Here is a 23,681-nt window from a genome sequence, read left to right on the forward strand (position 1 = left end):
TTCGCTGCTAACGGACTATTAAACTGGTAGACTGGTAATAAAGCCATTTGCCTTCGAGGGGATATAAGGATATACCGGTCGAATCGGCCAAATCAGGAGTACACGTGGCGGTATATCCAACGGCACCATGCTTTATTCGTCTCGTACGTTTATGGTTGACGCGGAAGACTGTTATTGGACCGAGCTTTTAATCAACAACCATGGTTTTATCAATCAGGGCAAATTACCCCCTAAGGTTTAGATAGTTGACTAATTATATTTTTATTATTTTAATATTGTCTTAAATATTTTACTGTTTCTGATAATTATTGTTATAGTTAAACAGTAACGGAAAAAAGTAAAATGACAAATTTGTTCTTCACCTGTTTTTTAAATATTCAAAATAAACCCAACTCCTTCTATGCTCGTCTTTCTGATGGTATGGAAATTTATCAGAGATTTTAACAAAAACCTTGAATTTACGAGCGGATACATCTGATGCCGTTCATGGAGGTATCGCAACCCAAGCGGATGCATCTGTGCAGGTCCCAAATCTCACTACTTGGGCAGGAAAACGTTGTCCACCCAGTTTCCATCTACTAATAAGGTCTGATACCTTGGATGAATTGAAGGCGTTGCTTGAATCACAATATGAGATGGAATATCCGTTCTTATAATATGAAAATAGCCCATTAATGCTAAAATTTGCCGCAGACATTCCGGTGGTTGGCGTGCAACAAGTTACCGATGTATCACAGTAAGAGACATGCCACAGCTGAGCAAAGATTTTGATAATCAAAAGTTTGCGAAACCCATAATTTCTACCTTGGATCTGTCCAAAAGCATTTCGCTGCTGAGGAGATTTATTTGATGGTGCTGATTAAAACGAAGGAAATTGCTGAGGCGTTCTTGGGTCAGACCATCGAAACGTTGTGATCATCTTTTGAACCTCGATCCGAAGTGAAGGCCCTTTGCCAGAGACACCCATCTAGGTGGAGGGGACAACCTGAAAACACATCGCCAGAGACACCCATCGTCGGAGACAACCTCAAAACACAGAACAAGAAACCCTAAGTGTCAGGGACAAAAACTCAACGATGAGGGACTTGCTTGAAGAGGAGAGGTATAAAACATAAAGAACTGATAAAAAGTGATGTAGTCTTGGTCCTGGCTAAAGCTTGGAACAGACGTTGGAGTTGGCGAGACAAGTTCGAATCTTGCCCTAATTTGCAAAATCTGTGACATGGGTGCGGAGCCACAAAGAGAAACCTTCGAGCCTGTACTCCTTGTAGCTCCTGCCTAGTGCAATGTAGCTGCCGTCAGGCCTGATGACGACGAAAACTGGGACAAGCAGAGCGAGGAGGAGCACGATGAGGACAGCCATGCGAAAGATGTAAAAGGCCAGGACGCACTGGCAGTTCCAGTAGGCGCCGACGAATCCGGTGAGATGTACAAGAAAGATGAGGACCACCAGCCACCAGAAATAGTGGATGCACTCATTGTTCGGTTTGAAGGCTAGCTAGATTCCGGCGCCGATATTGGGAATTGAACAGAGGAGAGCCAGAAAGTTCAGGATAGCTACGTACGATGTTGTCACTTAACTATCATGGCGGGTCTTTTTCTCTTCGAATTATATCACTGCAATTCAAAGAAAGAAAGGAAACCGGGGACTTGGTGATACAAGAGAACAGAGAAGAAAGCCGATGGAAGCCCGTCGGAAGCCATTCTCCCGGCTGTTGCTGCTACTGATACCTGAGTTTGAACTCACATCCTTTCGTTTTTTGCTTTACCTCCAACGATTTTTTACATTTCGAGTTTCTGGAGACTCATCGCTTGACACAGTAACTCGGACGAGCATTTGGTCGTCGCCGTACAAGGGCAGCTTCCTTTTGCTCCTGAAGGCAATGATGGCCGGTGGTGTTGGAGGGTAGTATTGGATTTTAAAAATATTTTGACGGAACATTAACGAACGTTAATAACAGGGGTAGATTTAATCAGTTGTCTTTAGAGGTATTTTAAGATAAAAATCAAACAACAAAGATAAATTAGTCAATTAATTAAATTTTAGGAATAGTTTAAAAAATTTGCCCTATCATTTATCACTTTTTCTCATAGTTGTAGCCAAGCTTATTGGCAAGTGATGGGTGCGCACCGTGCTCGTGCGGTCATAGAAGGTTTCGTGGTTGGCTTTGGCTCATGTCCCTTGGTTTCCAGGAGGGACAACGGGGGCAAGGGGCCAAGCGTCTACGTTGTAGAGGTAAAGGGCTGGCAGCTGGCCGAAGACGTTAGTCACGTTATCAGGACGTGGCAGCTTTCCACGTGTCAATTTTGAAAGGGAAAATTTCCTTTTCTTGCCTCGGGTTAGGTTTCTTCTTGTGGATAAGCATCTAACACGTGGAAATACATTTTTAATGGCTTGTTCTACATATCATACTAATTCCCACGTGGCAAATACATTAGGATTGAAATTTGAAAACATACGAGTGGTCTCCACTCTCCAGTTAATCATGAAAGGTTTGATTTTCTGATGCTGCCACACTGTATCTATCACCGCCTATCACGAAGTCTTTCTCATATCCTATCCATCATCGGTTGGAGATTTCGTCCTGTGCACTGAAACGCAACCCGACATTTTCTTTCTTTTACCGTTGATTTTATTAATTTATTTGTACTGATAATCTTAAAGGGTTTAGGAGTTTGGATTTATTCCCTTGCACTCCACACCTGCCGCATAATACATCCTAGTGGTGTCCATGAAAAAATCGAAAACCCGAATTAACTCGAGAAAACCGAACCGAAAATTACAGTTAATCAACCCGAATTAAATCGAGAAAACCGAACCGAAAAATACAATTAATGAAATCGACTGATTCGGTTTCGGTTTGGTATTTTTGAAAAATTGAAGGATCAGTTCAATTTTTGGTTTATCTACAAAAAACGGTGATTAATTGAATCGACCGACACATATATTTATATGTATATTTTACATATATTTTTAATATACGTCACATATTTTCTATATATTATATATAAATATATATTCATTATATATATAAATATATACATAGATTATATTTATAATAATCTATTTATAAATATATTATATATTTTTATAATATTTATAATATAATAAAATATTAAATATTATACATATATTTATATTATATATATTATAAATATAAAAAACCGAAAAATTGAAATCGATGGACCGATTAACTGATGGTACTGGTTCGGTTTATAAAATTTGCCCATGATTTGGTTAACCGAATCCTAGACACCCCTAATACATTCCACTCCTATTCGGAATTTCTCCCCATGCCACTCCTTTATACGTAGGTTTCAAAAAAATAAAAAAATAAATTTGCAAATAATATAAATTTGGAGAATTCGGATTAGCTGAATAGGATGGTTGTTTGACAGACTGTGGAACCAATGATGAGATTCCATGTCGGTGATAAATTAATGGATCCCACTATAAAATACCAACGTAAAACCTTGTCATTTGTTCCAAAGTCTGCTGGACAGTCATCACGTTCAGCCAAGCCTTGGTCAAATTTAGGATCATTGTGCCCTATAGAAACAGAAATGGAGTTAGGACTTTTAGTGTCAATGGAGTTCGAGGCGGAAAGGAGACAGGATATTTGAATTCGGGGTCAGAGACGAAGCATACAAAACCAGACTCCACTCCACCTTGATGCCATTCCTAATGCAAATTCGGATTTTAGTTATCATAAAGAGGAAATTATTGATATGGTGCATGCATATAAGACTTTTGGCACACAACACCGAGAACTGAGTTCGGATCTCCTGCCCACACAAATTCTGTCCACTTTATAGCAGCCACACTGGAGAACATCTCAACCTCCGCATAATATTATGCAGGGCGAGATGTTCCCAATTCACGGAGGTAATGTATTGTGGGTAGACGTTGGCAGGAGATCCGGAGTCATGAGAACTTGCCTTTCTGTGATTGAATTCGAATCGAAAGGTGCTTTACCACCAATTCAATGTATGTAACATTGAGGGGTTTGGCATATGATCCCACTCGATCTAATCCTGTATTGTTAATTTGATCAAAATTATATTATCTAGTCAGTCAGTATGTGGCATTGAGCTTTTCAACTGGCTCAGCTCAGTTTCAGCCAAGCTCGAGTTCGAGATTGAGCTCAATTCAACGGCTTGATTATTAAACGAGCTGGGCTCGAGCCTACTAGAGCTCGGCTCGTGAGGCTCACGAACCGGCTCGAATATATATATATATATATATATATATATATATATATAATAAAATTATAAAAAATAATGTATATATAATAAAAATATTATAGTAATTAATTTTTTAAATATAAAATAAAAAATTTTTATATATAATTTTTATTTTATAAAATTTTTTTTCTAAATATGTTTATAAAATATAAAACGAGCTGAATTTAGCCGAGTTCGAGCTTATGAACTTTTGACTCGAGCCGAACTCGAACTCAAGGTTCTGACTCGAACCGAACTCGAACTCAAGTTCGAGCCTTGTAGAATAGTCTTGAGCCGAACTTCAGCCTGATACTATTCGGCTCGGCTCGGTTCAAATCCACCCCTAGTGGCACGTAATTTAAATCACTCGTGAGCTATAAGATTGAAGAAATGGATACAACCAAGTCCACGTGGTCAAAGTTATGAGTGGCAATTGGCAAATCATGATTGGCCTAATTGTACGAGCAGAACTGCATGATTGGGACTATTGCAATTCCTCTTACAAAATCCCTGTAAAATAGGAAACAAAAACAATATTTAATAATGTGATATATATAGTTTATTACTTTATTCAGAGAAAAAAAGTAATAATTTATAGTACTTTTGTCTTTATATTCGGAACTATTAACAATGTCTATATGGACGGAATTACATCAATTAATTAATTGATTTATTGGACAAAGACATGTGTGGTTGGTATAGGTAGAATCAAAATAAATGCATTGTCATATCAGATAAAGTTTGATAACGAAATTTGTTCAAAGAATGCAGTGATCTTAGAAGGGTAATCCCCAAAAGTTTTCAAGCAAAGCAGGAGGATTTTAGGTAAACCTAGAAAGCATAGATTAATAATGTAAAAGAGGTTGATTGAATATACAAAATTTAATATGGTTGGGGTATTATTTATAAACAAGAACTTGTTTATTTTGAACTAGATCAATCTATTGCGTCGGACCTATCTAGTGATGAATCCTGATCTTCCATTTATTCCTTTCGAAGGATTACACAACCGGGGATAGCCCATCCCCCAATCCCATATTGGGGTTATCCCATTCTCATCGTCATACCCTTAACTCCCTTCCCCCCCTCCCCCCTTATCTAACCCTTACCAACTGAGTCAGGATTAACTGATTGATGATGATGATGATGATGATGATGACAAGTGTAAGGTTCAAAACATCTCAATATATCGATTCATATTGTATGATACATATCAGTTTTTGAAATGTATTGGGATCTCTTCCCAACAAAAACTATCCAACAATTTCAACATAATCCGTATCTACACATCTCACTATAAAATTGAGATCCACCACATACATGTATGAGATGTATAGACAAAGATATCATGTTAGAACATATTGGATAACTTTTCTTTTTTTAATGTTGGGAGGATGGGGAAATCTGGACTCTTTGTGAACCTTGCAATACAATATATTGGGAATTAGGGGGATTTCTCATGTATTAGGCCTGCATTTTGGTTAGGTGTGTATTTATTGAAGTCATATGATGGAGAGTTCCTTCAAAAGCTACTAAAAGAGAACATTTACCCATTGGCCACCTTTTATGGTGTAGGACAAATTCTTTCTACTCAATGGGAGACAGGATTTTCATGAAAGATGAAATTTCAACTAATAAAGTCTCAGGAAAACATTACAAAAGAACAAAAAATAAGACTAATTGAGAAAAATGCTAATAACCGTGCATTGATTTTCACTTGGTACATACAACTAACACATTTTGATATGTACTTAGCTAGTTGCCTAGTTCTGACCACAAATTCTGAATCAGGGATTAATTCTCTCTACTGCATTCCAGCACATAAAATGATTTTATTATCACCACCGGACCTCATTAATCAAAGGTTAAGAAAAGCCAAATTCTAGTATGTGAAAAACTATAATAATTTAGCTTTGTCATTAGTTGGCATTTTAAAAGCAATTAGTGCTAGAGTAACTTTTTTGCCCTCAGGTCGTGGGTCAGAAGTTCATCTGTTCAGAGTGTAATAGGTAATTTTAGAAAAAAGTATTTGATATAAATAAAGGGGATGCATATATTTAAAAAAAAAAAAAAACACCCGAATGGAATAATTGAGTGTAAAGTTATGACCTTTGAAAATATGAATATATTTGTAATGTGTAATTCATGACCTATGATCGGGGTCAAATGGGTCAATGGTTCAATCGCTAGGAAAGAATAGGTTTTGAAAAAATTAACTGATTTTGGTCAAATTCTAGGAGTTAGGAAAACTGAACCTAAAGAAAAGGTCTAATGACTGTTTGAATGAATAGACAGTCTAGATCAATGGTGAATTGAAAACATTAGTATTAATTATATAATATATGGTATTTCAATTTAACTTTTGTCATGATCTAGATAAATCCAGAGCATATATCTGCTTTATATACTAATAGATATAATAAACCGAGTATATGCGCAAAAGTGGCATGCTAGAATTATACCACCTCTATGTGTCCATGATTTTACAATTGATATAGCATTCAATAGAATGAAATGAAAAAACAAGATTAATGGCCGACATGGCTTAGTTGATGATGATAGTATAATTACAGCTAATTTTGCATATCTTAGCTGAAAGGCGTGTAATAACAAATACTTCTTTATAGATTCTGGATAGAGATATTCCATAATTGTAGATGCAATCCTCTGATATATTACCTTATATATAAAATGGAGCTTTAAGTTTAACCCCTCTCTTATCGAGTCTCAAACTTTTCCCTCCGATGGATATGCAACCCATGCAAGCAACGCTTTAAAAAGTGATCTAGAAATGGAACCTTTTTGGCTATCGGTTTTTAGGTTGATGGTTTGATCAGCTGGTTTGAATGGACAATCTATTCTGACAAATAAATTAAAAATAAAAAAACGGTTAAAAACCGTTGAATGGATCGATGGTTCAACCACCCAGATCAATGAATTGTTAGCTTTTTCAACGACTTTTAATCAAAAATTGAATTTGGGGTAAAACAGAATCGATTGCCTGAACGATTCCCGAGCCGAACAATCCGACCTTCTGAGCCAACGGCAATTCAAAAACCTTGTTTGCAAGTTATTTCACTCCTGTTTTGTCCCCTTCCTCACCTATTTGTTAAACACCTCTTTTGTCCCCCTTTATGGGTTAGTTACAATAAGAAGACAAATACTATACTGCAGCCATGAAAACCGCACGTCTCTATGGTATGTATAAGCCAAACCTATATAATCTCATTACTTTCGGCCTTTCTATGTGAGTCAAGATCAGGTAGGTAGATACACTTGGCGAGCACAATGAATTAACACTCAATAATTTTTTTTGACACCTATATCTTAAATATACCCAACCTACCCTTGAAATGATTCAATGCAAATTTCTAAGATAATTGTTAGAATTTTTATTTTTTTATTTTTTGTATTTGGGCTCCATTTTCTTTTTAAGAAGTTATTTAATTACCCATGTTTTTTTATTTCCCAATAAATAAGAAAATGGTCATTTTAGTCATAAAAAATTATTATTAAAAAAGCAAATTGTGCCCAATTCAATTATTGACAACTTCCTTCTAGGTGAGAAATTTACTTGTCCATCTGGGAGATGAGCATCACTTTTCCTTCTAGGTGACAATTTTCCTTCTAGGTGAGTAAGTTACTTACCCACCTGGGGGCCAGCTAATACAAGAAATAAAAGTCCTTTGGGTTAGGGATGCAAATGAATTGGATCAGATTCGAATCAGGGTATATCCGAATCCAATCCAACAATATAATAAATATTAGTTCTGATCCGAAGATCCAATCAGATCTCACAAATGTCGATTTGAATCTGAATCCATGAATGATGATGGATATCCAAATGTGACCCAAATTCAATTTAAATTTTAAAACTTTTAATAAATTATTAAAAGGAGACAAACATAACAGTTTATATAAAGAAAAAGAGAAAACAAGTATTTTTTCAACTATTTTCATTATATATATAAGCGTGAATGAGTTATTGGCTTCTGGAATTTTTTTTTACTGAAATACCCCTTTTCTTGAATTTAGTTCATCTCCATTGAAAGGGTAGAAAATGTAATTAAAAGAATACCATTAAGTACATTCAATTACCTCTCATTAAGTCTCACATTTAAGTCATTAAATAAATCACATTCTCTCTCATTGAATCTAACATTTATATTTTTGTTTATCATCATTAAATTCCACTAATAAATTCACACACAATAATTATTAATAGAATGGAATTTTATATTTTTGAAATAAACATAGAAATTAAATCATATTTTTCATCTAGGTTGTGGGTAAGTAGTTCAACCATTTGGGTCAAATGGATAATTTCATGATGTCATAAATAAATAATACAAATTTAGAAATATAAAAATACTTTTGATTATCATCATTAAATTCCACTAATCCATAAATAATTATTAATAGAATGAAATTTTATATTTTTAAAATAAACCTCAAAATGAAATCATATTTTCCATCTAGGTTGTGGGTAAGTGCTTCAATCATTTGGGTCAAATGGTTAATTCCATATGATGTCATAAATAAATAATACAAACTTGGAAATATAAGAAATACAAAAAATATAGAAAAAAAATTGAAAAAAATGGACACATTTATATGATTATATATTTGTCATATTAAAAAATAACTATGACAAAATAGACATAATTTTATTAATGATGGACATCAAATATACAACTTAAAATCGATGGGAAATTAAACCATCTTTCTATCTAGGGGGTGGGTTAGTGGTTCAACCTTTTAGGTCAAATAGGTCAACCCATAATGTATAATTAAGAATAAAATTTTTAAAATAGAATAGTACAAAAAATATGAAACAATTTTGGGCACATCTATAATATTATATACTAATAATATAAACAAAAATAAGTATGATAAATAATAATTATTTTATCAATGATGTAAATGAAATCCAAAATTTAAAACCAGTTTGAAAATGAAACCATTTCCATATCTAGATGGTAGGTAGGTCAATGATTTAACATTCCGGGTCAAATGGGTCAATCTATGATGTCATAACTAAGTAACGAATATTAAATACATACATACATACATATATAAACTCAAAGAAAGATATAATCTTTGTATAAAATATTTTGATACAATTCTATTGTTATATATTCACCATATTAAACAAAAATAAATGTGAAAATAAGAAATACTTTTATTGATGATAAAAATGGAATACATTATTTAAAATCAATCGAAAAAGCAAAATGGTTTTTCCATCCAAGTGATGGGTTAGTGGTTAAACTATCCATGTCAAATGGATGTTATTATTAAATAATAAAATACATAAAATTCTAAAATTGTAGAAATTTTCCGAAAATTTTGGGTACATTCTATAATATTATATATTCATCATATAAAAAAGTGTGATTAATGAGATTTATTTTCATTAATGACAGAAATGAGATAAAAATTAGGATAAAAAATAAAGAGCATTAATGTCTAACACATGACCCAACTAACCGTGTCAAATGATTCAATAATTTAATTAGCTAGGTCATCGTAGGCAAGTGGTTTAGTAGGGATGCAAATAGATCATATCAGATTTGAATTAAGGTATATTCAAATCTGATCTGATCCAAAGATTTGACCGAATCTCATAAATATTGATTCGAACCCAAATCTGATCAAGATGTCAGATATTCGAATCTGATAAGATCCTATTTAATTTTTTAAAACAGTAATAAATTATTAAAATAAAAAGAAAAATATAATAGTTGAAATAAAAAAATATATAAGTATTTTTTCAACTATTTCAATCATATAAAAAGTTTACAAAAATGTAATATAAATAACATATTTTATAAATAAATAATAAATAACATATATATTATATATAAATAATTGATTTGACAACAACATTAAAAACCAATGTTCAAACAATATATTGAAATTGCATTTCCTCTTCGTAAATAAGTAATTTTTATTATCTCATAAATTAAATAATAAGAAATATAAATAAAATTTTTTTTCATAAATTTTATAAAAAAATTGAACATACATTAATATTATATGATGAGGGATGATTTGACCCAACCTATGAAACGGTGACACGTAGGCGCCGACTTAGCATGAGCGACAGCCTAGCACTGAAGCCCGGAGCGACCAAGTGACGGGCCCACGAAGCAGTCCACTACATTACAGCTCACGAGAGGAGGAGTCTGCCGCAAGGCGAACTCCGGGTTCCCCGTGCTATCTTGGAAGAGATACCCCGAGGCAACTGTAGCTCGCGAGCTAAAGTTGTTAGCTCGCCCGAGCTCCCTAACAGAAGTCATTCCGAGGACCAATTTCACTAAGGTAATCTTGGAGTATCCCAAGCTCACTATGAGATACCTCGCGAACGAGCCGCGCTAGCACCCTCCAGGAAGCTTCCGATTGACAGACCGTACCGGTCAGACTGCGTCATATCCTCTACTGACGGCACAGTCCCAGTCCTTCCGACAGTCTGCGTCCACGTCTCTCAACAGGCAAAGGCATGCCTGCCACTTTGGAAACGTGTCACTCACCCGGGTGAAGCGTACACCACAACGGCCACCTGCGCAGCCCTAGCAGGTAATGGCTATGGCAGGAGCCCAGTGGCGGTTATGCCCGACCTAATGTGAGTGTCCCTATAAAAGCCCTCAGGGCAGAAGGGAAACTTCTTCTTGAATCTTCGACCTCCTGAACATAGTGATAACACACTATCCTCACTCTTATCCTTCGTTCTCCTTTTGCTTCTTGCACACAGTACTAACTTAAGCATCGGAGCGTTCCCGTCGGAAAACCACTCGAGAGTTCTTCTTTTTTCCTCTCATCTCAGGTACCTCTCAGGAGCCACGTGAGCGCCAGTTAGGAGTGACCGGACCGTGCTACATCATTATATATTCTTCATATTAAACAAAAACATGTTTGAAAAAATGAGAATTATTGTTAGTAAAGATATAAATGGATAAAATACAAAGAAAAAAATGAATCAATTTCTTAATCATAATCCATTTTCCTAGTTAAATAGGTTAATGGTTCAACCATTAAGGTCCTTTGGTTACTGATTATTATCATCATCGTCATCATTTGGCACTGCCATGTGCAAAAATAAATGTGGAAATAAGAATTATTTTTTATTGATGATGAAACTGTAAAATATGATTTAAAATCAACTAAAAAAGAAAAAAATGGTTTTTCCATCCAAGTGGTGGGTTAGTGGTTCAACTATCCATGTCAAATGAATCAACACATGATGTTATTATTAAATAATAAAAAACATAAAATTATAGAAAATGTAAAAATTTATAGATAATTTTGGGTACATTCTATAATATTATATATTCATCATATATAAAAAGTGTGATTAATGAGAATTATTTTCATTAAAGATAGAAATGTGATAAAAATTAGGATATAAAATAAAGAGCATTAATGTCTAACACATGACCCCACTAACCATGTCAAATGGTTCAAAGGTTTAATTAGCTAGGCCATTGTAGGCAAGTGGCTTGGTAGGGATGCAAATAGATCGAATCAGATTTGAATCAATGTATATTTGAATTCGATTCAATCCAAAGATCTAATTGGATCTCATAAATATTGATTCAAATCTGAATCCGATCAATACGTTGGATATCCGAATTTGATGCGACTCAACTTAATTTAAAAAAAATAATAAATTATTAAAAGGAACAGAAAATATAATAGTTGAAATAAATAATAATAAAAATATAAGTACTTTTTTCAACTATTTTCAACATATAAGAAGTTTGCAAAAAGGCAATATAAATAACATATTTATAAATAAATAATAAATAGCATATTATATATGTATAATTTATTTGACTACAATATTAAAAACCAATATTCAAACAATATATTGGAATTGCATTTTCTCTTGGTAAATAAGTATTTTTTATTACCTTATAAATTAAATAATAAAAAATAAAAATATAGAATTTTTTTTATAAATTTTATAGAAAAATTGAACATATATTAATATTATATATTCTTCATATTAAATAAAAATATGTTTGAAAATAAGAATTAATTTTAGTAAAGATAGAAATGGCTAAAATACAAAGAAAAAAAATGAATTATGTCTTAATTATAGTCAATTTCCCTAGTTAAATAGGTTAATGGTTCAACCAATAAGGTCATTTGGTTGCTGACTATTATCATCATCATCATTTGATATTGCAACATGCAACGCCTACACTAACAAAATAGGATTGGATTCAAATTTAGATTAGATCATTGATCAGATCCATTTGCACCCCTATTTGGGGTTTTAAGTGTTTTCCTTCCTTTTTCCCATTCTCTCCTTCGTCCTTTTTTTCTTTCTTTCTTAGCCAACAACCATCTCTTTTTTTTTCTAATAAAAGACCAAGAGTAATAATTTTATTTGCCTTAATATTCTAAACCGCCTGAACTGTTTCACCCTGATGGTCAAGCTGTTGACTAGGAAACCGGTGGCCACAATGATTCTATTTCCAAGTCAATTTTTAAAACCTTGCTTTGAACCAAGTTTTTAATAAATTCAATCACCAAAGAGTCTCATATTTTCTTATTCCTTTGAGAGTAAAGAGTACAATTACCAATCAATACCCAAGTCATATTCTTTCGGTGATCATGTAGTAAAATTAGGGGCTGAGCTACTTGTACACAACTCTCTTTCCATCAAGGCTTGGTTTGGGAAGAGTATAAATACTTGTATATGATATTTCTAAATCTTGTATATATTTGCATTGTACATATTTGAATTTACACTCTTCCCAAAATTTGTCCGAATATCATCTTCATCCCTTCTCTAAACCAATATAAACAAATTATGTTTACTACACATCGATAGAATGACCCAACTACCATTTCAATTTTAGATAAATTACATATTATCACCTTGTAATTTGGGGAAAGTGATACTTAGTCCCTAAACTTTTATTTGTAACAAGGACCCCTAAACTTTCAAGTTCCAATACTTTGCGCCCTCCTTAATTAGCATTCTTCCAGTTAACTTCCAAAAAAACTTCTCATGTCTTTAATTTGTGGGATCATTATTGCCCTTTGTCTTACCTATATGTATAAATCCCCCTTTTTTTTATTTTTTTAGACCCCAAAGTTTACTCCAAATGAAGAGGTGGCCACCTATAAATTTTATTAACCATTATCAAAAAGAAAATTAAATATAATAAGGAAGGACATAGCGCGCCTTGCCCCAAGCCCAGAACAAAATGCTCTCACCTTAAACCACTCAAAACCCACCCAAAATAAACAAGCAAACCACATTACAACTCAACTAGTCAATACCCAACAAAGGGATATTAATATAATCCTCATGCATGAGCTTTCTAAGATCAATCGGAAGAATTGTAGAAGGCAGAACAAAATTCTCCATTAGCATTTCTATTAATACTGCTCCCTCCACTTTTCACCCGGGTTCCCACGACTATCACTATCAACATTTAATTTAAATCCAAAGTGAGAAGGAAAGTTCCACGAGACCCATCTTATTTTCCTTCTTCTTGTGGTTTTAATTGGGATGATATTAAGCACTTGAAACACAAGATTGTTTGGGCACTTTTGGGGATTTTTTGGATACCACTTAACTCGACAATAAGCCATTTTTTCACTATATTTATAAGGGCTTGAGAACGACTACACCATTGAACATTCATTCTAGTACATCTTTCCTTCCAAATTATCCACATAATAATTGAACATTCAAAATAAAACAATCCAATACAGTTAATCCATATTTAATACCAAATCTCTCATTAATGATGTTTATATAACTCTATTTTCTCTTTCATTAATTAGTCGATTACTCCAAGACAAATTTAAATTTAAATTTGAATTTTAGCGCCTAATTCAAGTTCTCTCTTTAATTCCTTTAATTAATAATCCCCTATCATTAATTTCGTTTTGTTAGTGTTAAAACTTCAATTTTTAACTATAACAAAATTTAAACCTTGGTCACTTGATTGTAAGTTTTAACAACCACAAGTTTGCCAATGAGCCACAAATATTTGTTTGCTATGATTATATGCATTTTTAGTTTTAAGTAAATTTTCACTTTTCTTAATTAATGAGTGACAAGTTTTTATTAATAAATGCTAGAATTAATTATTAAAATATATATACTAATAAATATTAAGATTAACTATATTGGTTTTTGAAAATTGACATTCATATTTTAGTTTAGTTTTTTTTTTTTTTTTTTTTTTTTTTTTACATTTTAGTTATTCCATCATTTTTTCAACGGTTACTAATTATATCCCAATATGTCACACTTTATATAAACATTAAATTATAGATTTTACATTTAAATGATATCTTGATTTTTCGTCCGTATCCATACATATCCAAAGCGTATCCTGATACGTCTCTTAAAATTGTCTTTCCAATACTTTGAACCTTGGTTGGAGCTATGCTAATCAAGTAATGCACTTGAGAATCATATTGACTTTGCCTCCACCAATTCCTAACCTAATTAGATATGTGTTGAGATGGGTTTATGAGGATGTTGAACAGATTGGAGAAGTATTTCCAAATTCTTTTAAGCCACAATACTAGCTGCAAACAAATGATGAAAAGTCTCTATTTTGTGGTCCTCCACAGCAGTGGCATTTCGATACCATGAAGATGCCCCTTTTCATTACAAGTTCGTAAGTTGGAAGGGCACCATGATGGAGCCTTCACATAAAAATTGAAATTTTGGTGGACAGGCCTCTTTTCCAAATGTAGTCATTCCAATCTTTTAAAGGGTTATTCGTCCCTAACCAAATCCCAAGCTGAGGTAAGTGAAAATTTTCCATTCATAGTACAATTCCAAACTAATCGATCTTCTCCACTGTCAATATAGCATTTGGTGGAACAGGAGCGCCTCACATGCACATCCACCGTGCATTGGGAACATCTTTCGTGAATAATAACTTATAAGTATGGGAGATGTTCTCAATACATTATCAGGATGTGCGTGTAAGATGAGTGTGAGGCACCCTGTGTGAGGAACAGATCCGGTCTCGCATTTGACCTCTTGGATTCTATATTTATAATAAATTCTGGAACTCGGTTCATCATCTCAAAGTTCCAGCTACCATCATGATTGAGAACTTGACAGAGCTCAAATTCATTAACCTCAGCAGAGACTAGCCAATTTATATATAAACACTTTATTTATGGTTTTTCTTCTTCTTTATCATAATTCACAATGAGGGTTTTGTTCAATATCAAGGTTTAGAAGCAAAGTGGTCAGGAAAGAGATAATTTGCTTTTCCCTACTTGATAAAGCTCAACTGCACCGGTCTCTATTGGAGTGATGAGTCAAACGAAGAGCTAGAGGGCAGGTTGGACCTATAAGGGAGACAAACGTCACTACCCCAAATTACAAGGCGGTAATATGTAATTTAACTTTCAATTTATGTATAAATGTTTCAATGTTTGGATGTGCCCAATTGATATGAATTAGAATATCCATGTAATACCAATTCACACATTTTGTGGAATTCAAACCTCCAATTCACCAAAATGTGATATTTTGGACCTTGCAATACTTTCGATCATCTTTTGCAATTATTTGAACGCATGGAGTATGAGAATATGATGCATATAAACAGAATGAATATAGTAATGGCACATTTACAACACATGTTTTGATACAAGAGTACTCACCATAAAAAAATAAGTCATCACAGCTCTTGTATGCATATTTAATTAATATCACTGAAGTTTTTTCTTCTGTCAAAAAAAAAAGAAAAAATAGAAAGAAATTGAAAAACAAAATAGACTATCTTGAGAAGAATCTATGGACTCTTGTATTTCTAGAACTCCAGATATGAATATGAGTTTAGTTAATATGTTTATACCATGCTTCTGTATTTGTTATTTCGGAATGTTTCACATATACAGATTTTTCATATTATTTTATTAGAAATTAAATATCATTCTTCATATTTTAAAGGGGTCAAATACTATAGAGTATATCTTACCCTCTGTGATTGTGGGTCACACTTGACGTCAGTAATGGTTGATGAGGGTCTGAATCTGCTGAATGCTGACCATAAGACCCTAGGGCTAGGACTCTGTTTGGTTTGATAGAAAAATTGAGAAAAAGTTCTTAAAAAATTTCACAAATTTTATTGAGAAATTTCTCTCAACTTTCCTTTTCTCTCTTATTTTCTTTCAAACCAAATATAATATCAAGGTGTGTTATGCATCGGAAACATTTCTCATACTTTATATTATAGCTTTTGAGGACATATTCAGTAGTGTTTCGTGGTTAGGAGATCTGACTGACTTGATTGATGATATTCTTGCCCAGTTGCCCTCTGTTATCGAGCAGATCAGTCGACCAATTTTAAATTTTTAATTAATATCACTCACCTTGACTTGGTCTAATTTGACATTCTTTCTTCCAATCAGATCCAACTGATTTTCAGAGCACTTCCAAACTTTGCCACCATCTTATACCATTTCTTAAGTTATTGATGAAAAGGATAGTCTTCTTATCGTTATCATTAAATAAAAAAAAAAAATCAGAAACCCGAATGAAGATATTGTTCTAGGAAACAGATCAACCTGCCAAAGAAGTCTTTAGGAGAGATGACTCACGTGGTGATGAACATTCATATATATAGATTGTTTTTTTTTTTTTTTTAACATTCATAGGTTATTATGATACATGATCGATGATCAATTCTATATATGTCGCTCTCATCATGTCTTAATAAATCTCAAAAGATACATATAGATAGTCAAATGATACATATAGATAGATAGATAAGATAGATTTGAATATAAAATGGATAGAGATATATTTCTTATAACATGGAATTAATAGTTTTTTTTTTGGTAGAGAGATTAAGGGTTCATTCAATTTTTTTGTTTGGATTTTGAGAAGGGAGAAAGTTGGTCAATGGAATTTTGGTTTCCATTGACCGACATATACGTTTTTTTTTTTTTCTTCGGGTATTTATGTAGGGTCTATGATAAATTTATTTTCCTTGGGTAAATGATACATATCTCCTAAGTGGATAAGTAACTTTTCCACATGGGGGAAAGTTCCCAACACTTGGACAGGACAAAATTATCCCTTTAACAATAATTTTTATTGCTAAAATGACTATTATCTTATTTTCGTGCAAAATAAAAAAATATGAATAAATACACTTATTCGAATAAATATTTCTTAAAAAATACTTACTCAAATAAATACAAATGCAGGGAGTATTATGAGGCCCGTCCATGGGTTTTAGAGACTTGGAAAAAGGGTTATACTTACCTGAAGTAACTTTCCAAAGAACGAATTAGGCCTAAAGATAATTCCATTAAAAAAGCCAGCTGGCAGACGAAACACACGGCTGAAAAAAAAAACACACACACAAACAGAAAGAAGAAAAAATTAAGAAACCTAAGAAACAACAATATCAGACCGACTTATAAAGAGGCAGACAAACTAAGAGGAACAGCTTCAAAAGGTGGAATTAATAATTGACATATATCTGCACTGAGCTTTATATAGTTTTAGTGTTTTTTTTTTCTGCATGCGTTCGCAATGGGGCATCCCCTTTATAACAGCCCACGGTAACACCGTTGGATGTCTCTCCCATCTTTTGTTTTGGGCCGTAAATGGATTGGGTACTGTGCTCTGTGCTGACGATGGATTGGGTGGATAGGAGAAGAGAACTTAACAGAAATAACCCAATTATACAGCCAACGATCCAGTTGTCGAGATAATCAGCCTATGCCGTTTCCAGGAAAAAACCTTGCCACATCAACTTCATCTTTGAAATCTGTTTTAACGCTCGCTGTTTACTTGCGTGTTTTTATGAAAAATGTTTTTCTCATGTTATGTCTTAAAAATTTGGATGTTTTCTCATTTTTGTACAGTTGTTAGTAACATGGTTTTTAAAATCGACCTGGAGGCCGAACTGGTCAGGAGTCCGGTTATCGGGTCCAACGGTCCGACCATTCAAACCAAATAGTCAGCCCATTCTAACAAAAATATAAAAAAATTAAAAAAATAAAAAACGGTCAAAACCGTTCGAACGGTTAATTGCCCGGGTCAGTGGTTTGTTGACCAAAATCAACGGTTTTTGGAGAAAATCCGGTTTTGGGAAAAAACGGAACCGGTCAACTAACCGGTTCCCGATTTTTCCGGTCCGGTCCGGTTTTGAAAACCATGGTTAGTAATAATGAGATCACATCTCCGCCCCACAAGGAACCACCCCACAACGCCCCACAGCACATCCCCACTGTGTATTGGAAACATCTCCCGATGATGACATCATCGGGACTGATACTATCATCAGAAGATGTTCCCAATACATGGTGGGGATTTGCTGTGGGGCGGAGATGTGAACTCAGTAATAATATGCTGATGTGGTATTGAAAAACACTTATATAACGAGCTCAGCTTTGGCCAGTGCAATGCCCGTTCTAATAGTTTTTGTAGTCTTGTATTGGGAATACCTCTGTACCTATGTGCTTTATTTCATGGGGAGATATTCCCAATGCAAGATTGCAAGAGGTTGTTCAAAGGTATAAGCATGAGCTTGCATTGAGCGAAGCCAAACTCCTATATAATAGTAATGGTTTCTAATGAGGGATAATTTGGCCCATCTAATAACATGATGACACGTGGAGCGACCTATCAACTCGACGACACTTCAGCATCCTCGGACATCTCAACAGTCAAGTCACCTCGGGCACCTTGGGTCACTTAGCTAAGATTGGGGCCTGAGCAGTTCGCCACATTCACCGATCTCCTCGGGATCGCGTTGCAAGCCAACGGATCTTATTAGCTTACACGGAGTCCATCTTTGGGTGCGGAACGAACTCCAGGTTAGGCGGGCCGGTGATCTCGAACACGCTTCATGAGGCCAACGGCAGCTCGCCTATATAAAGGCGTCACCTCTAACCTCAAGGTATGCACGACTTAGCTCTCACTTGCTATTACATTCAAAGCAATCAACTCTCTACAATCTCCTACGCTAACTTAAGCATCAGAGTGCCCACACCGAGTAAAGTACCACAGGACCTCTGATCTTTCTTCCTTGTAGTTCGACTAGCCCACATAACAGTTCAACGTCCAACCTGCCTTCTAGTAGGGAGAGACTAGACCGCACTACATCAATTGACATCATTGGGAAACACAACAAAATGTCGTGATCTCACCACCTTCCTCTCTTACTTTACTAATCAAATGGCTTCATCAAGCAACAACCAGCCCACCAACAACAACAAAAACCAAGTCACATGGGGGGCAAGAACAACTCGGAGCCCATCCTGAAGTACCCTCAATGACCATCGAGTAGTTCATAGTGCCCCTGACTCTGTCTGGTGTGCCAGTAGTGCCAAACCTAGCTTTCCCACTACACTAGGTGAACGTGTGCCTCTCCCCCCAGTTGAGCCCTCTATGGTTCCTGTGGGGATTGACGTGTGCCAGTTCCATGAGCCGATACAGTATGTCCATGGTATCAACTTGTAGATGCGGAAGTGGGAGGAGAGATTCGCAGCCATGACGCAGCCGTCACAGTAGCAATAGCCAAACCAGACCCTGTTAGACAGTGTAGCCCTTAGGTCAAATCAGATTGATGTACATTAAACATTTATTGTAAATGAATAAAAGTACATAATTGTTTCGTTATATCTGGTATGTTTCTGTGTAATTACCCTTAAATTGGACACTTATGAGACTTGTGTTAGTTTAGAATGTTCTCAGCTATTGGACAGACTTGGGGAAGTTTATCCTGCCAAGGCTGACACTAACGTGCTATTAAGTCGGTTGGGGTGGCATGTCTCAACTACTAGGATTAGACCCAAAGCACATGTAATGTGTGTTTGATAGAAACATTGAACCCAGACCAATTTCCAGTTATGCCCTGGACCTTGGAGACTGAAGGGAAAAATTGAAAAGTTATACCTAACCCCTAAACTCGATTATGGTACTACACTAGGTGTTGGATTGAGCTATCTTTGATATGCCAATTAGTGAGATCCTTTAGGAGTCAAAACCTGGGTATGTTGGGGTAATCTAAGAATTCACCTGAGTGGGTGATCATAGTGACAGAATCAGCCCTTTTGTCAGACAAAGTGAATGATCGAGGACTGCACTTTCTATTATAGAAACCTAAATTGCCGATAGTTGATTTCAAACTTGTTTGAGATTTGTTTTGCAATATATATATATATATATTTATATATTATGTTTTTTATGAAAAAGGTTTGCAAAGGTTTTAATTCCCGGGATCCATCCGAGTAGAGAGTGCAACACTATACCTTGCAACCGAAGGAGAGGTCCTCTCTTGTCGGGCAATGTTTGATCATTATGGGATGAGAGGTTAAGTGTAAAACCATTTAGGGATTTTATACCTGATGGGATAATCTCAGTTAAGACCATAGGTCTTGGGCCTTCATAAGGTGGCTGGACTCAAGGACCATTTAATGTAAATGTTGGGCCCATTAAGAGTCCATATTGATGGGCCCAGGGGTTCACTGTGTTCAACAGTGAATTCAGCCAGGCCTTGTAATGGAGGCTAGGCTGAACTCATATAGCTTTTGTGAGATCAATGTTAGGGTCCACGCCATACAAGAAGAGCCAAGTTAGCCTGCAATTAAAAGGGAAGTGAGCCTGATAGCTTAATGGGCCTAAGGCCCATAGTTAACCAGATTAATTAAGAAGTCAGATGACAACTTAAGCAGCCATGTGACTTTGACAAATTTGGGTTTAGATATGGGTTTGGATCAGCATAAGGATAAGAGCATTAGTCTTATCCACTTAAGAGTTCTTCCTAATAGGATTAGGAGAGCTGATCTTGAAGGCTTATAAATAGAGGGGGTGAGCTGCTTTAATTTAAGACTTTTCTACATTTAGTTCTCTCCCTTTGTTCTTGCCATCCAACCCTAATTTGATCTCCAGTTTCTTGGACTGATAGAGATCAGTTACACCTCTGATTTTGCTAGAAAATCATATCTAATTTCGTGCTCACACTTCTTGCTTGATTATTGCTGAAGGATTGCAGTTCTTGCTAAAGGATTGCAGTTCTTGTTGAAGGATTGCATTACTGAACCTACCTCATCTCAATCTGTGCCATGTTCAGTGAAAGCGGGTTTTGGTACCCTCTTTGGGCATGAACACCCATGTTGGGAGCTACACGTGTGGAAGGTGGCAAGTCAGATAAAGAAGGATAAATTGATAGCCATGCTTGTTGAAGGTGGCAAGTCAGATAAAAAAAGAGGAAAGCTAAGAAGAAACCTCAGAAAAAAGCAGGCAAGTCTAAAAAGCAGAAGGACAAGGCATCAGATGCATATCACTTCTACATGCAGACCAGACACTGGAAGAGGAACTGTCCTCAGTATCTGGAGACCAAGAAGAAAGAATGTAATTTCGAATCTCCTGCCAAAGAGACAAATATGTTGGTCACTTATGCATCTTGTTATATTGACTCCAGGGCTTCTACTCATGCATGTAACACATTGAAGGGGTTTAAAATAAGTAGAAGGCTGAGTGACGATGAAGTAACACTTTACTTGAGGACTTCAACAACAGTTGCAGCTACAGCCATAGGAACTGTATGTTAGACAATGTATGCCCTTAGCTCCAATCAGATTGATGTACTGGTGCATTTATTATAAATGGCTAATAGTATATAATTGATTCGTGTTATTTTTGTATGTTTCTGTGTAATACCCTTAAACTAGACACTTATGAGACTCGTATTAGTTTAGAATCTTCATAGCCATTGGATAGATTTTGGGAGATTTATCCTGACAAGGCTGGCACTGATATGCCGCCAAGTAGGTTGGAGTGGCTTGTCTCAACTACCAAGGTGAGACCTGACGTATAGGAAGTGTGAGTTTTCTTGAAACCCTGAATCGAACCAAATTCCAGTAATGCCATGGACCTTAAAGACAAATGGGAAAAACTAGAATGCTACACCTGACCCCTAGACTTGATTATGATACTGCACTAGGTGTCGGATTGGGCTATCTTTGTATGCCAATCAGTGAAATCCTTAGCGGGGGTCAAAACCTATGTATGTTGGAACAGTCTGAGAATTCACCTGAGTGGGTGATCATAGTGACAGGATCAGCCCCTTTATTGGACAAAGTGAATGATCGGGGAATGCACTCTCTCTGATGGAAACGTAAACTACCGGTAGTTGATTTCAAATTGTTGAGATTTGTTTTGCAAAATATATTTATATAGAGATATACATATATATTATGGTTTCACAAAATGTTTGCAAAAGGTTTAATTCCTGGAATCCTTGTGAGTAGAGAGTGCAACACTATACCTTGCAGCCGAGGGAGAGGTCCTCTCTTGTCGGGTAGTGTTTTATGGTCTAAGAGGTTAAGTGTAAGACCATTAAGGGTAATACCTGATGGGCTAATCTTGCATCTGCCCACAGCCGTTGGGCCTTCATAAGGTGGTTGGACCCAAAGACCATTTAGTGTAAATGTTGGGCCCATTAAGAGCCAATACTGATCAGGATTAGCTAAAGGATAAGATAAGTCTTATCCATTTAATAATCCAAATCCAAATATTAGATTTGGGTCAAGAAACTCTTTCCTAATTGGATTAGGAAGCTGATCAAAAGAAGGCTATAAATAGGAGGCAAATTCACCAGTTTTAAATACTCAACAATCTGCAAAATTCTTCCCTAGTTCTTGCCTCCCCTACCCAGTTCGATCTCCACTCTTGGATCTAATCAAGAATAGTTTTTGATATTGTTTCTTACTAGAAGAAACAATCTAAAGTTGTGCTCACCATCCCCTTACGTGATTCTTGCTGAAGAATTAGGGTTCTTGTTGAAGAATCACATTGCTGATCCTACCTCATCATACGCTGTGTCATCTTCAGTGGAGGTGGGTTTTGGTCACCTCTTTGGGTGTGAACACCTACGTTGGGAGTTACTGTTATTCCGTATCAGGTACATCCCTACTTGCTTCCTTTTGGTTTGAGATTTGGTCCGGTTTGTTTCAAGAATGAACCTTGAAAATATAGTTTTTTAAATTAGGGAATAGGATTCTCAGATGGGAGAAAGAAATTTTTAAAATTTCGCCCAGCCACCTTGCGTAATTCGGCCATCTATGTGATGGATCTTCCATCCCTTTAGTGGTATCAGAGCCAGGTTTAATTCTTGAACCAAATCAGAACTGATTTGAGCCTACACAAATGGGCAGAATTGGTTCTACCTGATTTGCACAGATTGATGCTTTTCTGAGGATTCAGTTCTCAGTAATGGGGCATATGATATGAAAATTAATATTTTGTTATTCAGATTTAATTATTGAATGGTTTTGTGGTTATTTCATGGATGTGTGGGTTGTATGTGTGATGGAGATCAAAATCTTTAATGGCGCCAAGATTTGCACACCCTGCATTTTTATAATATATTATTTTGGTTTGTAATTTTTTTTAGACAAAATGTATAAGATTTGATCTGATGTAACTAATAGAAAAT

The 23,681-nt window shown here is 35.2% G+C and overlaps 1 pseudogene; it reads right to left on the reverse strand.

Moving 5' to 3' along the window:
- Window positions 1–164: 164 nt before the first annotated feature.
- LOC148803201 (tetraspanin-2 pseudogene) lies at window positions 165–21,779 on the reverse strand (annotated as a pseudogene).
- Window positions 21,780–23,681: the final 1,902 nt, after the last annotated feature.

The sequence above is a fragment of the Nelumbo nucifera genome, chromosome 1 (genome assembly GCF_055504915.1).
Source record: "Nelumbo nucifera cultivar China Antique chromosome 1, China Antique-T2T, whole genome shotgun sequence".
Classification (NCBI taxonomy): Eukaryota; Viridiplantae; Streptophyta; class Magnoliopsida; order Proteales; family Nelumbonaceae; genus Nelumbo; species Nelumbo nucifera.